Source organism: Spermophilus citellus, assembly GCF_964194105.1.
Source record: "Spermophilus citellus genome assembly, chromosome: 8".
Taxonomy (NCBI): Eukaryota; Metazoa; Chordata; class Mammalia; order Rodentia; family Sciuridae; genus Spermophilus; species Spermophilus citellus.
This window is the reverse complement of record NC_138189.1, coordinates 1,380,738-1,402,988: the sequence shown is the minus strand read 5'-3', so window position 1 is coordinate 1,402,988 and position 22,251 is coordinate 1,380,738. Positions and strand designations below refer to the sequence as shown.

Sequence of the window (22,251 nt, the reverse complement as noted above, 5' to 3'; positions counted from 1 at the left end):
CAGGCACACTTTGCACAGGTTGTAATCTGATCATACACCACAATATAATATAATTTAGCTGCCTTTCCAAATCAATAAATTCACCTGTTGATAAAAACATGTCCATGGGTGTTTGGAGATCTTGTCTCTGATTCCTTTCTGCTTGCTCAGAACAAAAGTCTGTCCAGTATGACCTCCAAAGTAGAAAATCCCCCCCACTCAAGCGAGCCCTGGTGGTGGAAATCCAGTCACTTGGTGGGAGTGGTTGAGAGCAAATAGTCTCAAGCAAGCTCTGCACGAATGGTGAATATGGACAGTAGACCTCGAAGGCTTTTAACTCTTTAATAGTTTTAAAAGGAATTACCGTGTGGATGTAAACATGTTGGTCTTGATCATTAACCTGTTCAAAAACTGGGAAGAGTTGAAATTCTCTAGTATCTTCCCCAGTTCCTGTGCCTTCCTAATTCCCCACTGGAATGGAGTAAGAAAAGTCATTGCCAGCTCAGAGTATCTGTTGAAATTCGTCCCTTTAACAGACAATGGCCGGGGCAGGTGCTGATAAGCACAGCCTGTTGAAATTCCCTGATAAATCCTGGATCTCATTATCCGATTCCTCTCCCTCAGACTGCAATTCCTCTGTAAATTCTCCCCTGTGGTCATGTTGAATCTGGGCTTGTAGGCCATGTGGAGGAGAAGGACTTTCTCTCTATGAATCTCTTCCGGATTTTCCTCTCTGGAAGAAGGACCTTCTATCCTCCCAGAGGCCTCCTCTCTATGGTCTTCCTCCGGATTACTCTGGTTTGGTTCAGGCAAGGCTAAGTTTTTTACTTTCGGTTTTGCCCTAAGGTTTTTTGTTTGAATATAATTTGTCTTAGTTTTTAGCCAGCTTAGATGAAAGGAGATTTCCTTAGCCTCAGGCAATTTTTCCATTTGAATAGACTTAATGGCTCTCTGAATACCTTTCAATAGATCTTCAGGGGGCCACGGACTATGACCCATATAATAAAAAAGACAGGGCAAAATTCACCTACAACCTTTAAGAATTATAGCAACTGAGTCTTTTTAACTTGCTTTTCCTTCTGATTAATTATTGTCTCTAAAATAGTCAAATACATGTCTTTATCAGTAGAAGTTGAATTCCCCATTTTAAAAAATTTTTAACATCCCTTCTCTCCAAAACTGCCTGGTACTTCCGTGACCCTAAAAATGTCACAAATTCCATATTTCTATGGTGCGCTCCCTAACTCAACCTAGTCAATTTACTCACACCTCACTTCTGGGCACCACTTCTGCCATTCGACCAGCGCTGGCTTCATGAAAGAAGATTTGATTCATGAGTAAATGCTAGGGAGTTTTAAATTAAAGAGACAAGACTCTTATTACCTTTAATACCACTCCGGGACAGCTTCTCCTAGCTCCTGGCTCCAACCACCTAATGCAGTTTGAGGTTTACAGAAGAGACTAAGAGAGAGAGGATACGAAAAATTCAAGGGAAAATCCCATTCAATGAAGGTTAAGGGGGGCCGCATCCCACGGTCAGGGGCGACGATTGGATCTTCAGGGCAGTGGCCAGGCATGCCTCTGCACGGACAAGCCCTTGGACCTGGAAAAGGGTGGGGAAAGCTCTAACACAACTGTGTCTAAATGCCTCTCACCCAGCCAGGGAGGTAACTCAAATCACATGTGAGGATGGCCTCCCACATAGGTGTGCAAGATCAAATGTGAATTCTCCACAAAACCATGAGCTCATGTTGGGAGCAGAGACTGAATCTTTTTTTTTTTTTTTTTTGGCCGTGCTGGAAATTGAACCCAGGGCCTTGTGCATTTGAGGAAAGCATTCTACCAACTAAGAAATATCCCCAGCCCCTGAATCATGGATTTTGAAACTGCCCTATGACAGAGGCGATGCCCCTCTGGAGAGCTCTTGGTATGAAAGTTCTGATTGAGATATCCCAGTTGCTATGGTGACACCCTCCCTGTTCAATAGGAGATTCTGTGCCAGCCACAGGGCTATTTGGTTCTTAACCTGGAGTTGCAGATGCCAGCTCTCTGCAGGCAGAAAGTTATGGGTGCAAACTGGTAACCATAACTGGGCTGTTCTTACGTATGAGCTTCACTCTACTTGCTTTGAAGAAACTTTCCTAGAAGCACCCTTGCTCCAATAAAACTTAATAATAAACATGTTGAGACTGGTCATGGTCAGTCTTCCTCCATCAGAGTTTGGCTGAACCACCAAGCCCCAGATTTTTCTCTATTTATGTGTCTGTCTTTTCTCCATCCCCTCATCATCCAGTCTGGTTATCTCCCTGGAATTAATGTCCATGAAGGTCACAGCAAGCTCAAAAATATAGAATTTAAAAAAAACACACGAGTTTTCCTGGGTGTGGACATGCATGCCTGTAATCCTAGCAGCTTTGGAGGCTAAGGCAGGATGATCATGAAGTTCAGCCTTAGAAAAAGCAAGGTACTAAGCAACTCAGTGAGAACTGGGGAATGTGGCTCAGTGGTCTAGTACCTCTGGGTTCAATCCTTGGTACCAAAACCAACAAAAGAAAACAAGAGTTTTATAAAAAATTACATGGCTATAATTCTTCGGTAAAAAAAAGCGCTGTGTGTGTGTGTGTGTGAACTATGAGCATTGAGTGCACAGAGTGGACTGAACCAACAATGCCCCTCTGTTTGGGTGGGCAACATATGCATATTTTTACTGGCTATGTCTATGATCCCCACACAAGAGATGGGCGTGGCCTTCCTAGATGTCAGTCAACCTGCTGACAGCAAGACATCATGAAGCTAGACTCAACTTCCTGAAACATGATCCCTACCTCATTTGAATGGCTTCTCCCCAATAAAAGGGTTCAGCACGTGCTCCTTGCTTTCTTGCCTGCATTGCCCCCTTGAGGGAACCGTGGCTGAGGAGTAGTCACTGAATCCAAAGAAAAGGTACTTTCTAGGTCTGGGTCTTTATTTAGTCCTCAAATTCACTTGGAGTAACCTGACAGAGGTAGTCGTGTGATGCAACAAAGCACACCTGTTAGTTCAGAAAACCAGTGAGGGACGATGGGGAATTGATAAAAGGACAAACATATACAGAGAAAGCTGGGATCAAGGGGGACACTGTCTTCTAATGGAGGAACAATGACCCAGAGCTAGCTCAGCATGTTCATTGCATAGGTTTTATTATCAAAAGGATTGTCTGTAAGAAAGTTTCTCCAAAGCATGCAGAACTGAAGGTCAGAGTACTGCATAACCAATTATAATTATCAACTTGAGCTCATAATTCTCAGCTGGTGTCTGAACTCAGGGTCAAGACTGGTAATCCTGTGCCTTGCATAGAACCTCCTTTAAGCAGGGTGTCACCATGGCAACTGGGCAGTCTTGACCTGCACCTCTGCACAGGAAGTTCCCACTACAGGCACAGCTTCTGCTGTGTGACAATCAGAGACCATGATTCAAATCGCCACTCCAAACACCTGGCCAACTACAATCAAGCGGGTGAGTCCGGTGCTCCAGATGATCCTACAGCCTTTTCTGATGATGAGACAGTAGGGTCAGAGAACAAACACCCAGCTGGGCCTCAGCTCAGGGCCTGACAGCTGTGACTGTGCTTCAGTCATCCACCCCCAGACAGGGCCTGTGCCCTGCTGGAGCCAGAGTACCTGCACCCTGCCTGCAAGCACCCAATAAAACTCATGCTTTCTGTTGTTCCAGAAAGCCAACCAACACTTTTTTTGCAGGAGCTAGGTCTTTCTTCCCCAGAGGAGACACAGAAAAGGCTTTGCCTGGTGTCTGTGCTCCAGACTGGACTTCATTTCTCCTTCTGCAGTCAAAGTTCCCAGTATCCAGCATCAGTAGAAAGGGATTAATAGATTATTAAATTTCCTTTCTCCCTTTGTTACACATTTACTAAGGAATGGCTGACATACAACAAACTGGAACCATACCGTCTGGTCTTTTTTTCTATGGAGTGCTGGGGATGGAGCCCAGGGCTTCACACCAGTACGCACTCTACCACTGAGCCATGGGCCTTCTTCTGACCAATGTGACATCATATCCACCATCCACAATGAACACATCCACCCTGCAGGCTTCCAAGGCCCTTCCTGGTGACTCACACTGGACAACCCCCATCTACCTATGGTTTCTCTGTTCAACCTGCTCTCCCTCTGTGACAGTGGAAGCAGCCAATGGGTCTCTTGAGTCACTCTGTGGTTGGCATGGCTGTTTCGAGGTCTGTCCAGGCCATGGCATCAGCAGTCCATGCCTTCCTCTGGTGAGAAGGATGCCACGGTGCTGTGCCACAAGTTCCCCATGCCTTCCCTATGAGGGGGCCTCTGTGTACACGTGCTTCTGGGGCTCCCCTTGAGTGACCATCTTGGAACTGGAGGGCTGGACCACAGGGACAGCACAGGTTTTGCGTTTGAAGAAACAGATTTTCCAGAGGGGTTATAGCTTCACATATCCCTAACAGTGTTTCAGAGTCCCAACTCCTCAACATCCTACCAAGCTCATGTGCAGTCAGACTTTTTAATTTGAGCTGTTGTAGTATGTTAGCACCTCAGTGTAGCTTTAAAGCTCATTCCTCTAGTAACCAATTCTCAAGTGTCTTTTTAATCAGCCTGTTATATTCTTTGGTGAAACACCTGTTCCATCTTGGGCCCATTTCTGGCACTGTGCCCCAGCAGACTGAGCATCTCCACTCTGGTCACTTCAAATCATTTGCGAGTCTGTTCCTTGTGCATTAAGATATCTATACTGAGGTGTAATCAATACCCTGAATCACTCTTTTAAAGTCTTGACTCAGTAGGTTTTAGATATCTACAAAGTTGTGCGACCATCACCTTACTTAACACCTTCCCACCCCAACAGAAACCCTTTGTCCACTGGTCACACCACATCCTGCTCCAGATCCCAATACCACCAATCTACCCCATTTCTGTGGATTTGCCTACACAGGACATGTCATCGTGTCACATAAACAGACCACACAGCCCACAACATCCCTGCTGGCTTCGCTCAGGGAGCACAGACCTTCCAGTCAACGGTGTTGTTGTGGGGATCAGTACTGTTCTTCCTTGTGGATGAGTAGTACCCCTGGTGTAACTTTGCCCATTCCTTTATTAACCGACAGCTCTGGCTGTTCCACTCCTGGGCTATCGTGAAGAGTGCGTGCTGAATGCCAGTGTCAAACGGTGTACCTGCCACCCCCCGTCCTTATGCTGCAAGAGGCTTTTCAGATTTGATAGTTTTTCATCATGAATGGATACTGAAGTCTGTCAAGGCTCTTCTGCATCTGCTGAGACGTTTGTTTGCTTTAAAACAGGAAATGTGTGGATTGGCTTCCTATGTTCAACCAATGCTGCAGTGTCAGGATGTGCTCTCTTGGTCAAGAGGCATTATCATCCTTCTATATTGCTAAGATTCACTTAGAACTTTTGACATCAAGATACATGAGGATATTGGTCTGTAGTTTTCTCCTGTAGTCATGTCATCATCTGCTTCTTATGCAGGGGTGATTCTGACCCTACAAGATGAGTTGGTAAGTGTCCCCTCTTCTGTTTGCTGGCACAGTCTGTAGAATTGCTACTACTTTTTAAGTGTTCAGTAGATTTCACCTGGACCTTATATTTCCATTGCAGGAAGGTTTTGACTGGAAATTTATTTGGTAGGTACAGAGCTACTCTGGGTGTTACCCCCTCAAGTGGGCCTAAGCATGGTGTGTGCTAGAATTTTCCTGTGTATTATCAGTGTCAGAACTTCTGGCATGCATCTGCTCATGATGTCATCATCCATTTAATCTATGCAGGCTCTACAAGGGTGTGTCCTCTCTCCTGATTTTGGTAACATTTTAGTTTGTTTTTGTAGTACTGGAAAGGGAACCCAGTGTTAGGCAAGCTCTCTTTTGCTGAGCTACATCCTCAGCCCTGATTTTGGTAACTTTTGTCCTATATATTTTTTCATGGTAGAGGTTTAAATAATTTCATTGTGTGAAAAACAAACTAAAAATACACACCTGTAATCCCAGCAACTCAGGAGGCTAAGGAAGGAGGATTCCAAGTTGGAGGCCAGCTTGTTTCAGAGAGTTGCTGTCTCGAAATAAAAACTAAAAAGGGCTGGGGATGTGGCTCAGTGGTAGAGCACCCCTGGGTTCAATCCCCAGTACAAATAACAACAAAAACAGGCGGTTTACGAGACCCTCTAATCTCATTAGCACTTGGAGCCACTCAAGTGATGGCTTCCTGCATGCTATTCATCCATCCATCCTCTTCCTGAAAAGACGAGGACCGGCGTAGAGCAGTAGTTGCCGGACAAGGCAATGTCCCAGAGTAAAAGCACCCACGGTCCGATCAAACCATCAGAGCTTTTGTACAGAGGTTTCTGCTGGGCATGCAGGAGCACATGCTCACCAGACGGGCTCCCTACAGCATCACAGCAGCCCATGCTGTGGAGCCAAGTGTAAGGATCAAGAGGAGGGTCCTGGTCCTGAAGAGCAGACTTGTACTGTAGCATGAGTGGGGCTCGAAAGGATGTCAGGACCCTTCAGGATCATTCACTGCCAATAACACAGCAAAAACTTGTGCAATGAGCACAGATGAGTTTACCAACTGACAGTAGCAGTGAGGACCACATCTTGGCAGAGGATCCTCTGCTCCAAGTGGGCAGCCTGAGAGGAATTTATGGACTTCAGTCTGGGCTCGGGTGGTTGATGGTCTGTCTTCCAGTGCAGGACCTTGCTGTGATGGGACCAGCCCTCATCCAGTGATAAAAGTCACAGATGCATCCAGATGAAGGCTCTGAGAGGTGAGCTGGTTCCTGGACTGACTGGCAAACCGTTTACCATGATTCTCCTGCAGCAGTGAAGTTATATAATGGTTTAGTCATATTTTCCTAGAAAGATGTTTCTGGAGGAAAAAAAAAAAAACATTAAGTTTGGTTGGCAAAGGTGATCTTAGTTCTCAATACCGAGCTAAGTTGGTACGTGGGGCCTTCCTTGAGGAAAGCCATCTGCACGCTCCAGCTTCTCCGTACCTTCAGGGGTTTCTCTACTTCAAAATGTGACCCCCCGCAGCACACCCAGAGTGGCTCTGACCCTTAAACTCAATAGGCATCTTTAAGGTTACTCCCACCCATGAACAAAGCAGTGCATATTCTAAATAGTTTTAAGAAACTAGATAACCTGGCAATACATGAATAATAATATGTTCAAATCGGGCTTATTTCAGGAAAATAAGATTTATTTAATTTGAAAAGCAATCAATCCATTTACCACATTCATAGAACAAAGGCGAAAATCCTGCAATCATATCAATATGTGCAGAACAAAACACTTTGTAAGAATGTTTGATAAGGGCTGGGGTTGTGGCTCAGAAGTACAGCACACGCCTAGCATGCGTGAGGAACCGGGTTCGACCCTCAGCACCACATAAAAATAAAATAAAGATACGGTGTCCACCTATAACTAAAAAATAAATATTAAAAAAGAATGTTTGATAAAATACTGATTTTTAAAAATCTTCAGCAATTAGGAATATAAGGGAACTTCCCTAATCTGATCAAGGGTGCCTTAAACAATAAATATCATACTTCTCCATGCACCATGAAGGTGAGAAGCATGTGCAGTGAGCTGACAGCCAGCCCTGCTGTCAGGCAGTGTTTTGCCGCTGTGGCCAGAAGAGCTACCAGCTGATCTGAGACTCAAGGCAAACCCATTGATGTTTTCCCCATAAAGATCAAAAGCAAGTTACATATATCCAACATAGAAAGACACAGAATAAACATTTCCATTCCACAGGGGAGGAACAGGAGCATAGAAAGAAGGGATGGGATCAAAGTTAGACTGAAATCCAGCTGGTAAATAAGTCCTACAGTTCTGTGTCCAGCATCTGGGACACTTGGTACCATAAAACTCCCTCTAAAGGGCTTGTGTAGCTCTGCCCCTAGACCTTGCTGGTTGTAGCCCACATGGCCTCTCTCTTGGTTTGTCTCAGATTGATGCCTGCAGCGTTCCTCAGCAGGTGTCCCATAGTACTGACACTTGTTTTTATTTTTTTAAGCTTTGTTTATTTCATTTTTTATGTGGTGCTAGGGATCAAACCCAGTGCTTCAACCACTGAGCCACAACCCTAGCCCTGGCATCTCTCAATTATAGGAGAAGCCTCCATGATCCCCTAACTCTAGCACCCTGCATTCCTGCAGAACCAGCACCATGTGGTTGACATCATGGTCAGCCACTATCTTGAACAGTAATCATGGCAGACAAAAGTAGCTCAGAACATGGCAATCAGGAAGCCAAAAGAGCTCTGCACTCCAGGGACAATATATTAACCCCTAGTGACATATCTCCTCCAGCCATACCCTGCCTGCCTACAGTGACCACCCAAAAAATCCACATCAGTGTATTATTCCATTGACCAAATTAAAGATCTCATAATCTCATCATTTCACCTCCAAAATTTCTTGTTTTGTCTCACACGTGAGCTTTAGGGGGACACCACATTCCTAACCATAAAGCCTCCCAATGTCAAACACCTTACAGCTGGGTATGCAGCTCAGTGATGGAGAAACTGCTGAAAGGGTCAAGGCCCTAGGCTCCATCCTAGGGGCAGGGGGAGCTTTAGAGGGTGGACAAAGTCAAGCAGATTGGGGAGGGAAATGACAACTTGGAAGAAGAGACCAGCCTGGTGAGTTTTGAGGCAATTTTTAAGGTGCAAGCCAGAGGACAGGCAGGTACCCCAGCATGAGGCCTGAAGGTGAAACTCAGGAAACTCAATGTCCTCTAGACTAGAGGCCCAGTGGAGGCAGGTCCTGAGTCAACACAATCTCCAGAAGAGAAGGAAAGGAGAGTCAGAAAAAAGCAGTCCAAATTCTATACATAAGATTGTCTCTGGCTTATCTCTGGATCAGAAAGGGAGGGCAGACTCTGCCGGCTCACAGGAGAGGCTGCGCTCTACAAGTGAGCTGCTGCCCACCAGCAGACCAACAGTGAGCAGAAGGAATCTGACCAGGAGCCTCCCATTAAGACCAAGTCACTTTCAGCTTCTTAGTCTTCTCAGCCAAGGCCATGGACAGAGGGAACAGGGACACCATGTTCTTGAGGCATCTTTCCCATTTGACTGATTTGCAGGAGCAGTGAGCATCACAAAGTGGCACCAGCTGGGAAGCCTGGTTCCTTAGCCCTGGACTGCAAAGACAATGGTGTCAGCACCCAGAAAGTACTGGAAAAGGACTGGGCTGTGGCTCAGTGGTAGAGTGCTCATCTTACATACCTGGGGCACTGGGTTCCATCCTCAGCACCACATAAATAAATAATATAAAGGTACCATGTCCATCACAACTAAAAGAAATTAAAAAAAAAAAAAAGAAAGAATGTACTGGAATACAACAAAGGTAAGATGCAGAAGCAAGCAGAAAGAGGAAAGACTTGAAAAACATTTTTTCAAACTATTGAAAAAAGACAAAACTTTTACAATTTGAAATTAACAGAAGTCCAAATCATAAAAACATAGAATTAAAACAAAAATTTTAAAAGAGGCCACCACAAAAACTCCCAGAAATAAATCTGATGTTATATAAACTGATAAATTTATGAAAAATACAAAATGTTATAAACTAGTAAAAGAAAGAGACACTGGTTCCAAGTCAAGAAATGGAAAGGACTACCCAGCCCTAAAAGGCCCAAGATATGGATGAACCAGACTGCCAAGGACAAGTGACCCTTCCCTGCAGCTTGCACCTGGGCGTCCCCAAGTGCTCCAGTGTTTAAAGGCGTGTCACCAGCTTGGCATTACTGGGAGGCAATAGGAACCTCAGAAGGTGGGGCTCAGGAGGAGGGCTTTAGGTCACTGGGGGAATGCCCTTGAAGAGGATTCTGGGAACTCCCTCCCCCTTTCTTGCATCCTGAGGGCAAGGATTTTGCCATACACTCCCACCTGATGCTCTACCTCACCACAGGCCCCAAAGTGACAGGGCAACCAATTTTGGATGGAAACCCCACAGCTGTGAACCAAATAAACCTTTCCTCTTCATTAGCTGATGCTCTCAGGCATTCCTCACAGCAATGGTAAGCTGGCTAACACCAGACTTTATGCATAGTAACTGCAAATTGGTGAAGGGAGATCTTGCCAACTCATTTTAGGAGGTTAGTAAACCTCAACTGCCAATGAACATAGTAAATCATATAAACAAAATTATAGGCAAGTTCACTCATAATCAGTAGTGTAAATTTTAAAGGCATTCACATGTATTAAGAAAGAATTCAAGCATGGTGGCAAATGCCTGCAATCCCAGGAACTCTGAAGGCTGAGGCAGGAGGATCACAAGTTCAAGGCCAGCCTTAGCAATTCAGTGAGGCCCTAAGCAACTTAGCAAGCGAGACCTGTCTCAAAATAAAACATAAAAAACTCTGGGGTTGTGGCTCAGTGGTTAAGAACCCCTGGGTTAAATGCCTAGTCCCCCCCACCAACAAAAAAAAAAAAAAAAAAAGGAAAAAGGAAACGAATGGAGGAAGGAAGAAAAGCAAAAAACCAAAGTAAGTAAGAAAACGGAGCTTCATCCTGGTGTGGTGCACGTGCCTATTTGCCACAGACTGACTGGGCACAAAACCGGGAGGTCACGAGCCACTTGTAGGTTCAAACAGGAACTACTTTATTGCCCGAACCCAAAGGGAACTCTCCAGAACTCCACGGAAACTCCAAGAGAACCAACGGGAACTCAACAGGAACTCCGCGAGAACTCAAAAGTAGCGGGCACCTGAGGTAGCAGGAGCCGCCTTATTGCCGGACAGCAGAGGTTTATATACACAACTGAGTACACAGCTTGTTTCAATTTAGCATCATCCAGTTACAGCAATCAGTCATTATCTTAATAATTATACACAGCTTAACTTAATTACCATCATCCCAATGGCTCGTTGGCGTCACCTCCCAACTACTCCTTCTGGCAAAATGCCAGGCGCCATCCCGACTTGGCTGTGGCTCTCAACATCTCCCCCCTTCTGTTTAATTAAACAAGTATGTGGCTTAGGGACCGTGCCTGTCTTAGGTTGTCCAATACTACATATGGTCTTTACCAGTCATCGGATGAGCGGACCTCAAGGCGTCAGCCTCCTGTCTTAGGTTGGTACCATTGCAATTGGATCTTACCTGTCATTGACTACTGGCCCAGCATTTAGCCATACTTGTGGATAATGGTTTTTACACAAACACCATAAACAACCTGCCGCAAGCAGAAGGGAGGAGGATGCAAAATGCCACAATATCAAGCCATTGACGGCTCCTTTTGGAAAAATCGTACCACCGATGACACCATCAGCAAAGATACCCCGGCACTACCATAATTCGCTATACCAACAGATAGTTCACAATGCATATAAATGATACATAATCCAGGCAAGTTCTGCAAGTAGTTCAAAGCAGAGGAATCCATTAATATGTCCATTTCCTCCCAAAGTAAATCGACTCCTTGATTGAGTATCACTTGTTGAGTTCATTATTCATTGATGCATCAGTTTATACAGTTTGTTGTGATAGCTATCGCAGAAGCTGTAGTTTGGTTTTATCTTTGTCTTCACCAGCACTGGGATGAAGATAGGAATTCTGGCAATGATGGCTAAAAAAAAATTATGTAACATTCCAGCAGGCAATAAAAAAAAAGCAATTTTCTAAACAATTTAGTATCCTGAATAGAATTAGATATAATGAAAAGGAAAGGTGAAAGTAACAAACAGATCTGTTAACCTCCTTTTTTGTTCACATATTAAAACACTCCTCAACAGCTATTTACCCAATTTAAAATAAACCATTTAAATTACGTGAATAAAAAAAAATTGGATCCATTTTTTCATGAGCGCTCCTCATATATGATATATGGACATATGCACATACAGACATATAACACAAAACACAAGTGTGCACACATAACACAATACATGCAACACAAAACATAATAGTAAAGGCCTTGTATTTTTTTCACAGGTGAAATCTGCATTGCAACGTTTAAAAACTCCACAGTCAAAAAATAGAACTGATTAGAAAAACATTAACCTAGGTCTGTATGAGCTCAAAAAATAAAATAGAACTTCATGAAGTGGGAGAGGGCAATAATAAAATAGATATTGAAAAAAGCATCCTGGTTACCACCTGGGTTTGACTCTTCTTTTGATATCCCATCCTTCTTCCTGTAACTTGCATATGGGTCTGAAGGTATTCCCACAAGCAAGCCCCAAGGGTTTTTTTACATTTGAAATAGGCCTTAATGGTGTTCATTATTCATTAGCCTCCAGGTGTGGGAGAACCACTGTCGCAGATATAAGGATAGCTAAACTGAAGTTCTGGATATCAGCTGTTGTGATTTGAGCCAAGTCATCTTCTTTTTGATCTGTAGAAATTGCTTTAGTTAGTCTCTCTAAATCCAAATCGGCTGCTGTTCTCCCTGTGGAAACACACAAACAGAACCCTGACTCCAGACAATCACTGGGTCAGGACCTTTCCATTGTCCTGTTAGAATATCCTTACAAAGTACCTTGGGCTTATGTACATTTTTTGGACACATGTGCCTTTCTGCAGCACTAAGCCCTGATGAATCCAAATTTAAAAAGTTTAGAGTAAAAAGAGTTATTTTAAGTTTATCTTTGGGGGATATATATCCCTTCCCAATTCATTCATTTTGCTTTAATAAGTACATTTTAATAGTTTGATGAGCTCTTTCAACTATGCCTTGTCCCTGTGGATTGTATGGGATTCCTGTTATATGAGTAATGCCAAATGATGAGCAAAATTGCTTAAAAGATGTAGAAGTATAGCCAGGGCCATTATCTGTTCTTAACTGTTTTGGAACGCCCACAGTGGCAAAACTTTGTAAGCAATGAGCTATAATATCTTAAGTTTTTTCTCCGGCATGAAGGGAGTCCATCAAAAATCCGGAAGAAGTATCAACTGTAACATGCAAATATTTTAATTTTCCAAATTCTGGCAAGTGTGTGATGTCAGTCTGCGAAATATGGTTAGGTATCAGTCCTCCAGGATTGATTCCAAGATTAACTTGAGGTAAAAAGGTCACACAATTTTGACATTGTTTTAATATTTGTCTAGCGTGTTCCTTAGTTATTTTAAAAAACTTTTTAAAAGTATTTGCATTGACATGGAAGGATTTATGAAAATTTGTAGCTTCTTCTAGCTATGTCATGTATGTCATGTGTAGTTTTATCTGCTAAATCATTGCCCAAACTAAAGGCTCCAGGCAATTACGTATGTGCCCTGATATGTCCTATAAAGAATGGATCTTTTCTGTCCCAGATTGGACTTTGTATAGTGGAAAACAAAGAGAAAACAGTAGAGGAAGGGGAAATCCTACCAGCATCTTCAAGGGATACTATAGCATTAACTATATACTGACTATCGGAAAATAAATTAAATACAGAATCCTTAAACATCACAAAAGCTTGTAATACTGCATTAAGCTCTACCTTTTGAGCTGATTGTTTGGGTACTAAAAATGTAAAAGTTTGATCAGGGGTAACTACTGCTGCTGTACCATTATTTGACCCATCAATGAATATATTTGGAGCATTCATGATAGGTGTTTTTCTTGTCATTTTTGGGAAAATGACAGGATGTGAAGACCAAAAAGACAACAAAGGATTAGATGGTAAGTGGTTATCAAATGAAACATTAGATTTGCACGTGATTATTGCCCAAGTATTTAACTCATTAGCTAACTCATCAATTTGATCCATAGTATATGGAGTAATAATTTTATTGGGAGAAACTCCAAACACTCCCTTTGCTGCTTTTATTCCTTTGAGTATTAATTGTCCTACAACCTCAGGATACCTGGTAAGAATAGTGTTAGGAGAATAAGATAAATGTATCCATAATAATGGACCTTCTTGCCAAAATACTCCTGTAGGAATATTTTTTGTTGGTAGTACAATAAATAATAAAGGCAAACTTATATCAATTCTATCCAAATGCATATTTTCCATATATGTTTCAATGATTTTTAATGCCTTTCTTGCTTCAGGCATTAACATGCGGGCTGAATCTGATCTGATGGACCTTTTAGGATATCAAATAAAGGTCCCAACTCTCCTGTTGGTATGCCTAGATAAGGCCTTATCCAATTTATGTCTCCTAATAACTTTTAAAGTCGTTAAGTGATTTGAGTTGATCTACTCGTATTTGAATTTTTGGTGGACGGACTATGGTTGAGGATAATAGAACTCGTAAATAATTAATTGGAAAATTTAATTGTACTTTATCTATTCCTATCTCTAGATTATAATTTTTTAATAAGTTTGTAAGTGTGGCATAACATTTTAGCAATGTGTTTTTAATCTTTGTGTGCTAATAATACATCGTCCATATAGTGAAATATTTGTAGTTCAGGATTTTGATTTCTAAGTGGCTGAATTGCTTTGTTAACATAAATTTGACATAGTTGGGCTGTTAGCCATCACTTGAAGGAGTACTTTCCATTCATATCTCTGATCAGGACCTTCATGATTCAATGCAGGGATAGTAAATGCAAAACGTGGATTATCCTCAGGATGAATTGGAATTGAAAAAAAAAACAATATTTAATATCTATAACTAAAACATACCAGGTTTTTTGCAAAGCAGACAATTGAGGAATCCTCGATTGAGCAGGTTCCATAATAACCATCTCGTTATTAATAGCTCTTAAATCTTGCAATAATCTCTATTTACCAGATTTCTTTTTGATGACAAAAATGAGAGTATTATAGGGAGATACAGAAGGTTGTATATGTCCCTCCGCTAATTGTTGTTTGACCAGGTCATGAGTTGCTTGTATCTTTTCTTTAGTCAGGGGCCACTGAGGAACCCATACTGGTCTTTCTGATTTCCAAGTGATTTTTATTGTCTCAGTGACCCCTCCTGAAAACCCAATCCATGTCTATCTATTTCTTGATCTATTTGTAATGGTGCCACTATACATTTTTCTCCTAATCCTTTTCCTTTCCTAAAACCTTGTCTAGCCATAATAGTGGGCACATTTGAATTGATGTTATTTGTTAATGTTAGTCCTAATTGATCTAGGATATCTCGTCCCCATAAATGTATAGGAAGATGATCCAATACATATGGTTGTATAGTTCCTTCACATCCTTCAGGATCCTTCCAATCTAATACCACCACACTTCTATGGGGATTAGTTGCCACTCCTAGGCCTCGAAGCGTTTGAGTGGCTTGTTGTAACGCCCAATATTTTGGCCATTCTTGATGAGAGATAATGCTAAGGTCTGCACCTGTATCCAGTAGCCCATTAAATTCATGTCCTTGAATATTTAGTTTTAGCATGGGGTGAGAATCTAAATTTAAAGAAAGCATAGCCCAATCTACACCTGTGGAGCCTAATCCCCTGGAACCTCTTTCTATAGTATGACTGGAAAATTTATCATGCAGGCTGGGTATTATTAATAACTGTGCTATTCTATCTCCTGGTGAAATTACTGATATACCCTTTGGAGAACTGGCTATAATTTTTTTTTCACCTTCATAATCGGGATCAATTACCCCAGGACTTATCGTAAGTCCTTTTAGAGTAGAAGAACTGAGTCCTAATAATAAGCCTACTGTTCCTTGGGGAAGAGGTCCTTTTACCCCTGTGGGAATGATTTGAACTCCATCTCTGGAGTTAGTACTGCTCTGGCGGAGGCGCAGATGTCCAACCCTGCGCTCCCTCTGGTTTGTCTAATGAGGGATCTAATGGGTAATGTGTCCTGGGCACTACCCTGATGGTGTTGCTGGGTTCCTCCAATGCCCCGTATATTTGTGGTCGTGGGCCCCGGAGCATTGGCCCCCCTGTCCGTTTTTTGGCAATAGAGCCCAATGTTTTTCTCCATGATATCATGGGTAAACACCTGGTCCTTGTCCGTTTTTTGATAACGGAGTACCCTCTATAGTGGTTTGAGAATGGCATTCTTTAGCCCAATGTCTCCCTCTATGGCATTGTGGGCAAATACCCGGTATTCTGCCAAGACTTGCCTTTGTTCATTAATGTCTCTGCATAATTTAATATATGTGTTTAAATATACATGTTTCCATGGTCTAATGGCCTCCCTGCACCATCTATTTGCCTGTTCGTAGGCTAGTTGTTTTATTAATGGCATCGCTTGTTCTACATCCCCAAAGATTCTGGTAGCTGTTTGTATAAGCCTATCTACAAATTCAGCGTAAGGTTCATTAGCTCCTTGTATTACCTTAATTAACCTTGTAAATCTCCATGCCCCTGTAAAGTTTTCCATGCCCTAACAGCAGCTGAAGCGATTTGTGAGTATACGCCAGGATCATATCTAATTTGTGCAGCTGACCCTCATAAGGTCCCTTTCCTAACAACATATCTAGATTTCTCTGAGGATAACCAGCTGCTGCATTTCGCCTAGCCGTCTCCGTGCAAAATTCCTGATTGGCAATCTTCCATAACAGATATTGTCCTCCATTTAGCACAGCTTTGCACATACTAGTCCAATCTGCTGGCGTCATGTTCAAGTTGGTATTGGATTCGACCATACTTACAGTGAAGGGTGCTTGAGGACCATAGGTTGTTATAGCCTCTTTTAGCTGTTTCACTGTTTTGAAATCTAAAGCATGGTGAATTCACTGCCCTCCTGCCTCCTCAAATACAGGGCATGCTAATCTTTGAGGTCCTGTCTCAGGATCCCATCTATCAACTACGAGGGTTGAGGGCCACTCAGCACATGTTGTCTCCATATACATAGGTGATAGAAAGGTGTTAGTAGCAATCTCTCGTTGTAACCTCTTCCCTGATAGCCCTTCCTTCTCAAAACTTTCTTCCCCTGTCTGAGTAACTCGGGAGACTTCCTCTTTTAAGATGTCTTCTCCTAGACTAAGCAAACAAGATTGTACCAACATCCATAATGGTAATGTGCCAACTGGCAGAGTTCCTGGGCTTTCCTTTTCTATCTTTTTTAAATCTTCACCATGATGGTTCCATTGTGATATATTTAACAACCCTCCTTAAGAAACCATGGTCTACATTTTTGTATCTTATCAACGTATGCCCTAACTGTTCTTGGTTTTACTGTGGTGCCTCCTTCCTCTAGCAGTTTACTTAAAACTCCTTCGGTTTGTTTTTTACTAATTTCTGATACCATATTTCTGCTACAAAGATAACGCAACCCAACAAGATAACACAAAACAAAACCGAAACAAAACGGAACAAAAATTCCTTGTATCAGTTTTTCTATTTTCTTGACATGTGCATCCGTGGTCTATCTCTATCTCTTCCTCAGGGCCAAACAACTTTTCTAGTATCCTGTTTATTTCTAAGGGCAGGCAGCTTGAAACAGAAACGTAACAAATCAAAAGAAGAATACACTGTCTCTTAAAATGGTCACCCATCCTCTCGCCCTGCCCTCAGGGACGAGGAGTTCCCCTTACAGGCCACCAAATGCCGCAGTCTGGCTGGGCACAAAACCGGGAGGTCACAAGCCACTTGTAGGTTCAAACAGGAACTACTTTATTGCCCAAACCCAATAGGAACTCTCCAGAACTCCACAGAAACTCCGCGAGAACTCAATGGGAACTCCACGAGAACTCAAAAGTAGCGGGCACCTGAGGTAGCAGGAGCCATCTTATTGCCAGACAGCAGAGGTTTACATACACAACTGAATACACAGCTTGTTTCAATTTAACATCATCCAATTACAGCAATCAGTCATTATCTTAATAATTATACACAGCTTAACTTAATTACCATCATACCATTGGCTCGCTGGCGTCACCTCCCAACCACTCCTTCTGGCAAAATGCCAGGCGCCATCCCGACTTGGCTGTGGCTCTCAACACCTATTTCTCAGCTACATGGAAGGCTGGTGCAGGAGGAGCACAAGTTTGAGATCAGCCTGGACAATGTACTGAGTTGCTGTCTCCAAATAAAAATACAAAGACTAAGGAAGTAGCTCAGCGGTAGAGCACTCATGGTTTTCAATCTCCTGTATAAAACCCAAAGAAATGGGGGTGGGGGAGGGTAGAGGTAGCCAGAGGCAGGCAGGCAGGCAGGCAGGGATTAGGGTGAGGTCAGGAGACACTTGCCTTGGGGCATAAAAGTAGAGAACATTTTTAAAAAACTCAAACATGAAGATTTACCTGGGCACAGTGGCCCATGCAGGTGAGTGGAGCGATTCAGGAGATTGAGGCAGCAGCACCACAGGTTTGAAGCCAGTCTTGGCAGCTTAAGCAAGACCCAGTTTTAAATTTTTTTTTTGAGAGAGAATTTTTTTTTTAATATTTATTTTTTAGTTTTTGGCGGACATAACATCTTTTATTTGTATGTGGTGCTGAGGATCGAACCCAGCGCCGCGCGCATGCTAGGCAAACGCACTACCGCTTGAGCCACATCCCCAGCCCCAGTTTTAAAATTTTTAAAAAATGTTTTAAAGGACTGGGAATATAACTCAGTGAGGTACCCCTAAGTAGAATCCCCAGTACCAAGAAGAAAAAAAGGGTTAAAGTAATAAAAAGGGACAAAACTATATAAAAAAATGATACTAATGATCACAGGGAAAGAGAGACTATACAATGTACTACTCACCACGTGGAGGTGTCCACTACCTACCACTCACCAGATAGAGGTGTCCACCCTGCTATCACTCACCAGGTAGAGGTATCCACCCCCTACCACTCACCGGGTATAGGTATCCACCTTTTATACGAAGACGTGAGTATCCACCACCATTACTGACATGGCTCCCTGGCCACCAAGCCCTGCAGCCAGCCCACTGTCCCTGCTGAGAAGGGGTAGGGGAGCAGTGAAGTGGCAGAGTGGTAGCTATGTGGGCAGCAAGCACAGACTGCCATGAGGAGTCCGTCATGCCAGGGCTGGGGATATAGCTTTTATCCCTAGTATCATTGGATGAACTTCAGGACAAGCCTCTAGGTCTCTCACTGATGTGAATGTATAGAACTAACTTTTCAAGAGTGGACATGACCATATGCAGCCAGTGTCCACTCAAAGATGTGACAAGCTCCAAATCCTGTGCATAGAACATAACTCCCCCAAAGAAGCCAGCACTGCACCAACTTTCCCCACTTCCTGTCAATTTCTTCACTAAGCATCCAACAGGGAGGCCCCTGGCCTCCTTACCAGTCCATTAAGCCTTAAAGCTAAAACATTGAACAAAAAAGCTTTTTGGCTTTTCTTTGGTCCTTAGCTGTGGTACATGACCTGTGAAGCCACCTGAGTTTCTTTTACTCAGTACTGAGCCATGGAGAACTTGGGTCTCCCCTTGGGAATGATCCCGGAATTCCCGTGTGCAGACTGCCCAAGGCGTGAGATCTGTGCCCTGCTCTACCAATGGGACAGCTCTGTAGCTCTGGAATTGGGAGTAACCCACTGGGTTTGGACAGCCCACCTCCTGCCTTATTTGGTGAAGAACATTCTGTTCCCTAAAAGTGGCTCACTTGGTCTATTTCCAGTGTAGAAGCTGGACTCCTAAGGTCATAGAGCCATCCTGCCCTCACTTTTCAAAATTACTCTTGTGCAGTGTGGTTTCTTCACCACCCTCTTTTCTTAGCTTTATTTCACAGCCAGTTCATTCCACGCAGAACTCCCACTCCCACTCTACCGCCCGCATGGGATGTGGGCAAGACTTAGCTTAAAAAATAAAGCTGCCCAAAGGAACTTTTCTTTTTGCAGAAGCCTGGTGCCACTCACTGTCCTGGCTTCTGCACACCTGAAGCCTCAAGAACACATTCACAGGTGATTTCCTTCTTCGCAGGAAACTATAGGATCTACCAAAAAAGAGCCTGTGACAGGGCTCTGATGCTTCACCTGGGTCTGCAAATGTCTGATGGGTGGCTAAAGGCAGGCCTAAAGACCTTGTTCCAGGAGGGGTGGCTACACCTGTAAGCTCTGCTACTCAGGTAGCTGAGGTAGCAGGATAGCAGATTCAAGGCCAGCCTGGGCAACATAACGAGACCCCGCCTCAAAATAAAATCTAAAAAGGGCTGATGAGGATGTGGCTAGGTGATAGCATGCCCCTGGATTTGATCCCTTGCAGCGAGTCATACACACACACACACACACACACACACACACACACACACACACAGGGCTTGGCCTCTCTACCTCCATTTTGCCTCCGTCCCATTTCCTCTGAGCTACCTGGGATTCCAGGAACCAGGTATGACAAACATCTGATGAGTCAAGACTGCCTCCAGGCAATAGCAACTTTCTAATCTTAGATAAGACCCCACCACCACCACCAATCCTGAGACACACTGAACTCACCTGATCAAGACGACCAGCAACTTGCAAGTCCCTGTCTCAAAAAATAAAAAGGGCTGGAAATGCAGCTCACAGGCAGAGCACCCTGGGTTTGATCCTCAGTACTGCTAAACCAAACCAACAGGGCTACGGACACAGGTCCCTGTCTCCTAAATGTAGCTGTTCTGATGAAAGCTCCTTTGTGTGCATCACCACTGCCTTTTCTGCTTGGTTTGGGGTGAGCGGCCAGACCAGATCTGTGGGATCCTTGGACAGGCCTCTGGCCCAGACTCTGTAAGACTACTAGAACATGTGAGGCTAGTAAGGGTGCAGGGTGCAAAACCCTACAAACAAACATCCACCATGTTTCTGTAAACTAGCAACAGATACTCAGAAGCTAGAATTTTAAAACACCCTTTGCAATCTAAGTGAAATCCTTAGAAACGAAAGATGTGCAAGACTGATCCAATAGAAAATACAAAATGAAACTGATAGATTTTAAAGGAACCAAAATAAACATATATACCACATTCACAAGACTCACGTCGATTCTCCCTACATTCCCGCTGATCCACAGATTCAACAGAATCCCAGCCCAAATGCCAGAAGAGCTTTTGTTGTGTTTGGTAGACAATTCTAAGTTTATATGGAAATGCAGAGGACCTAAAATACCAAAACAACTTTGTTGAAGAACAAATTTGGAGAACTACCACTGCCTGATTTCAAGACTTAGTCTGAAGTTTTCATAATCAAGACAGTGTGGGGGCATTGGGGTTGTGGCTCAGGGGTAGAGCGCTTGTCTAGCCTGTGCGAGGCACTTGGTTAAATCCTCAGCACCACATAAAAATAAATAAAAGTATTTTTAAAAAAAGACAATGTGGTATTGGCATAAAGCTAGATGAATATAACAAGAGAGAAACCACCAGAAATGAACTCACACATGCATGGACAATAGATGGCTAAGGTTCAAGAGCAGTTCAGTGGAGATAGTCTTCTCAACAAATGGTATTGGAACAATTGGACATTCATGTATTTTGTTTTTAAGATCGATGACTTTTTAATTGTATAATCTGATGGGTATAATGGGCATCTTCTTTCTCTCTACAGTGCTGTGGACTGAACCCAGGGACTTGTGTATGTTAGGCAAGTGCTCCACCACTGAGCCACCTCCCAACCCAACATCTTGTTTTAATTCAGATTCTTCGGATTCCTGAATCCAACATCTGGCATGCTTCTGTGCACTGCCTCATCTTTTCCCCTTTTCTCTGCTGGATCTCCTGCCTTTTTCTCGTTGGTTTACAGGCATTCCTTTTGTGCTTTTGTGCTGAGGATCGAACCCAGTGCCTCACACATTTTCTTTCTTTTATCTAACAATTAACAAAAGTAGCACTCCAGCCTTGGCTTTGTAGCATTTGCCCGATTTCCAAGGTGTAAGTTCTTCCACATTGCCAAGTTCCAACTTCCAATTGGACATCACCGACAATGGAGCAGCGGAGAGATGCGCAGTCGCATCTATCTGTGTGTCCACCTCCACTTACCAAAGACAGAGAGGCCACAAAGATGGGGATAGAATCTGTCAGGTGGGCAGCGGGGACTCAGGAACAAAGGAAGAAACGTCAAGCAGGCGCCCACGGAAACGCCTGTCGATCAGCGGGATCTCCTGGCTGACCTGTCAATCAGCAGGGTCTCCGGGCCAATCCTGGAGTTCAGCCAGTTCCCAGTAAGACAAGGGACCCTAAAAATCCCTTTTCCTGTCCCAAGCCCTCCCTTCCTGCCGAAGTCCCCATAAAATCCCAGCCCTGTGGAGGCCCTACGGTTTCTGCTCAGACCCTTGTCCTGTCAACTCTGACGTTCTGACCGCGGTCGGCCTGGAGTGGGTCTCCATAAAGCCTCCTTCAGCGGCCTTTTTAAAACCTGCCTCTTTTGGTCGCCGCCCGTTGCCTGACCTCACAAAATAAAGTAAAATACCTAAAAGAAAGAAGAAAAAAAACCCACGAGCCCGGGCCTCAGGTAGCTCGGGCAGGC

General features: G+C 43.5%; 1 long non-coding RNA gene across 7 annotated transcripts in view; it reads right to left on the bottom strand.

Moving 5' to 3' along the window:
- LOC308654887 overlaps positions 1 to 22,251 on the bottom strand; it is a 31,519-nt gene that overhangs the window by 7,258 nt on the left and 2,010 nt on the right. For 3 of the 7 annotated variants that reach the window (XR_014023330.1, XR_014023331.1, XR_014023332.1), the window contains exons 2-3: positions 5,993 to 6,881; positions 1,363 to 1,582 (exon numbers count right to left, since the gene is read on the bottom strand). This is a non-coding gene — a long non-coding RNA (uncharacterized lncRNA). Of the gene's footprint in view, positions 1 to 1,362; positions 1,583 to 5,992; positions 7,474 to 20,250; positions 22,228 to 22,251 lie in introns of those variants that run through there. The other 4 variants (XR_014023333.1, XR_014023334.1, XR_014023335.1 and 1 more) reach the window with 4 other exon arrangements.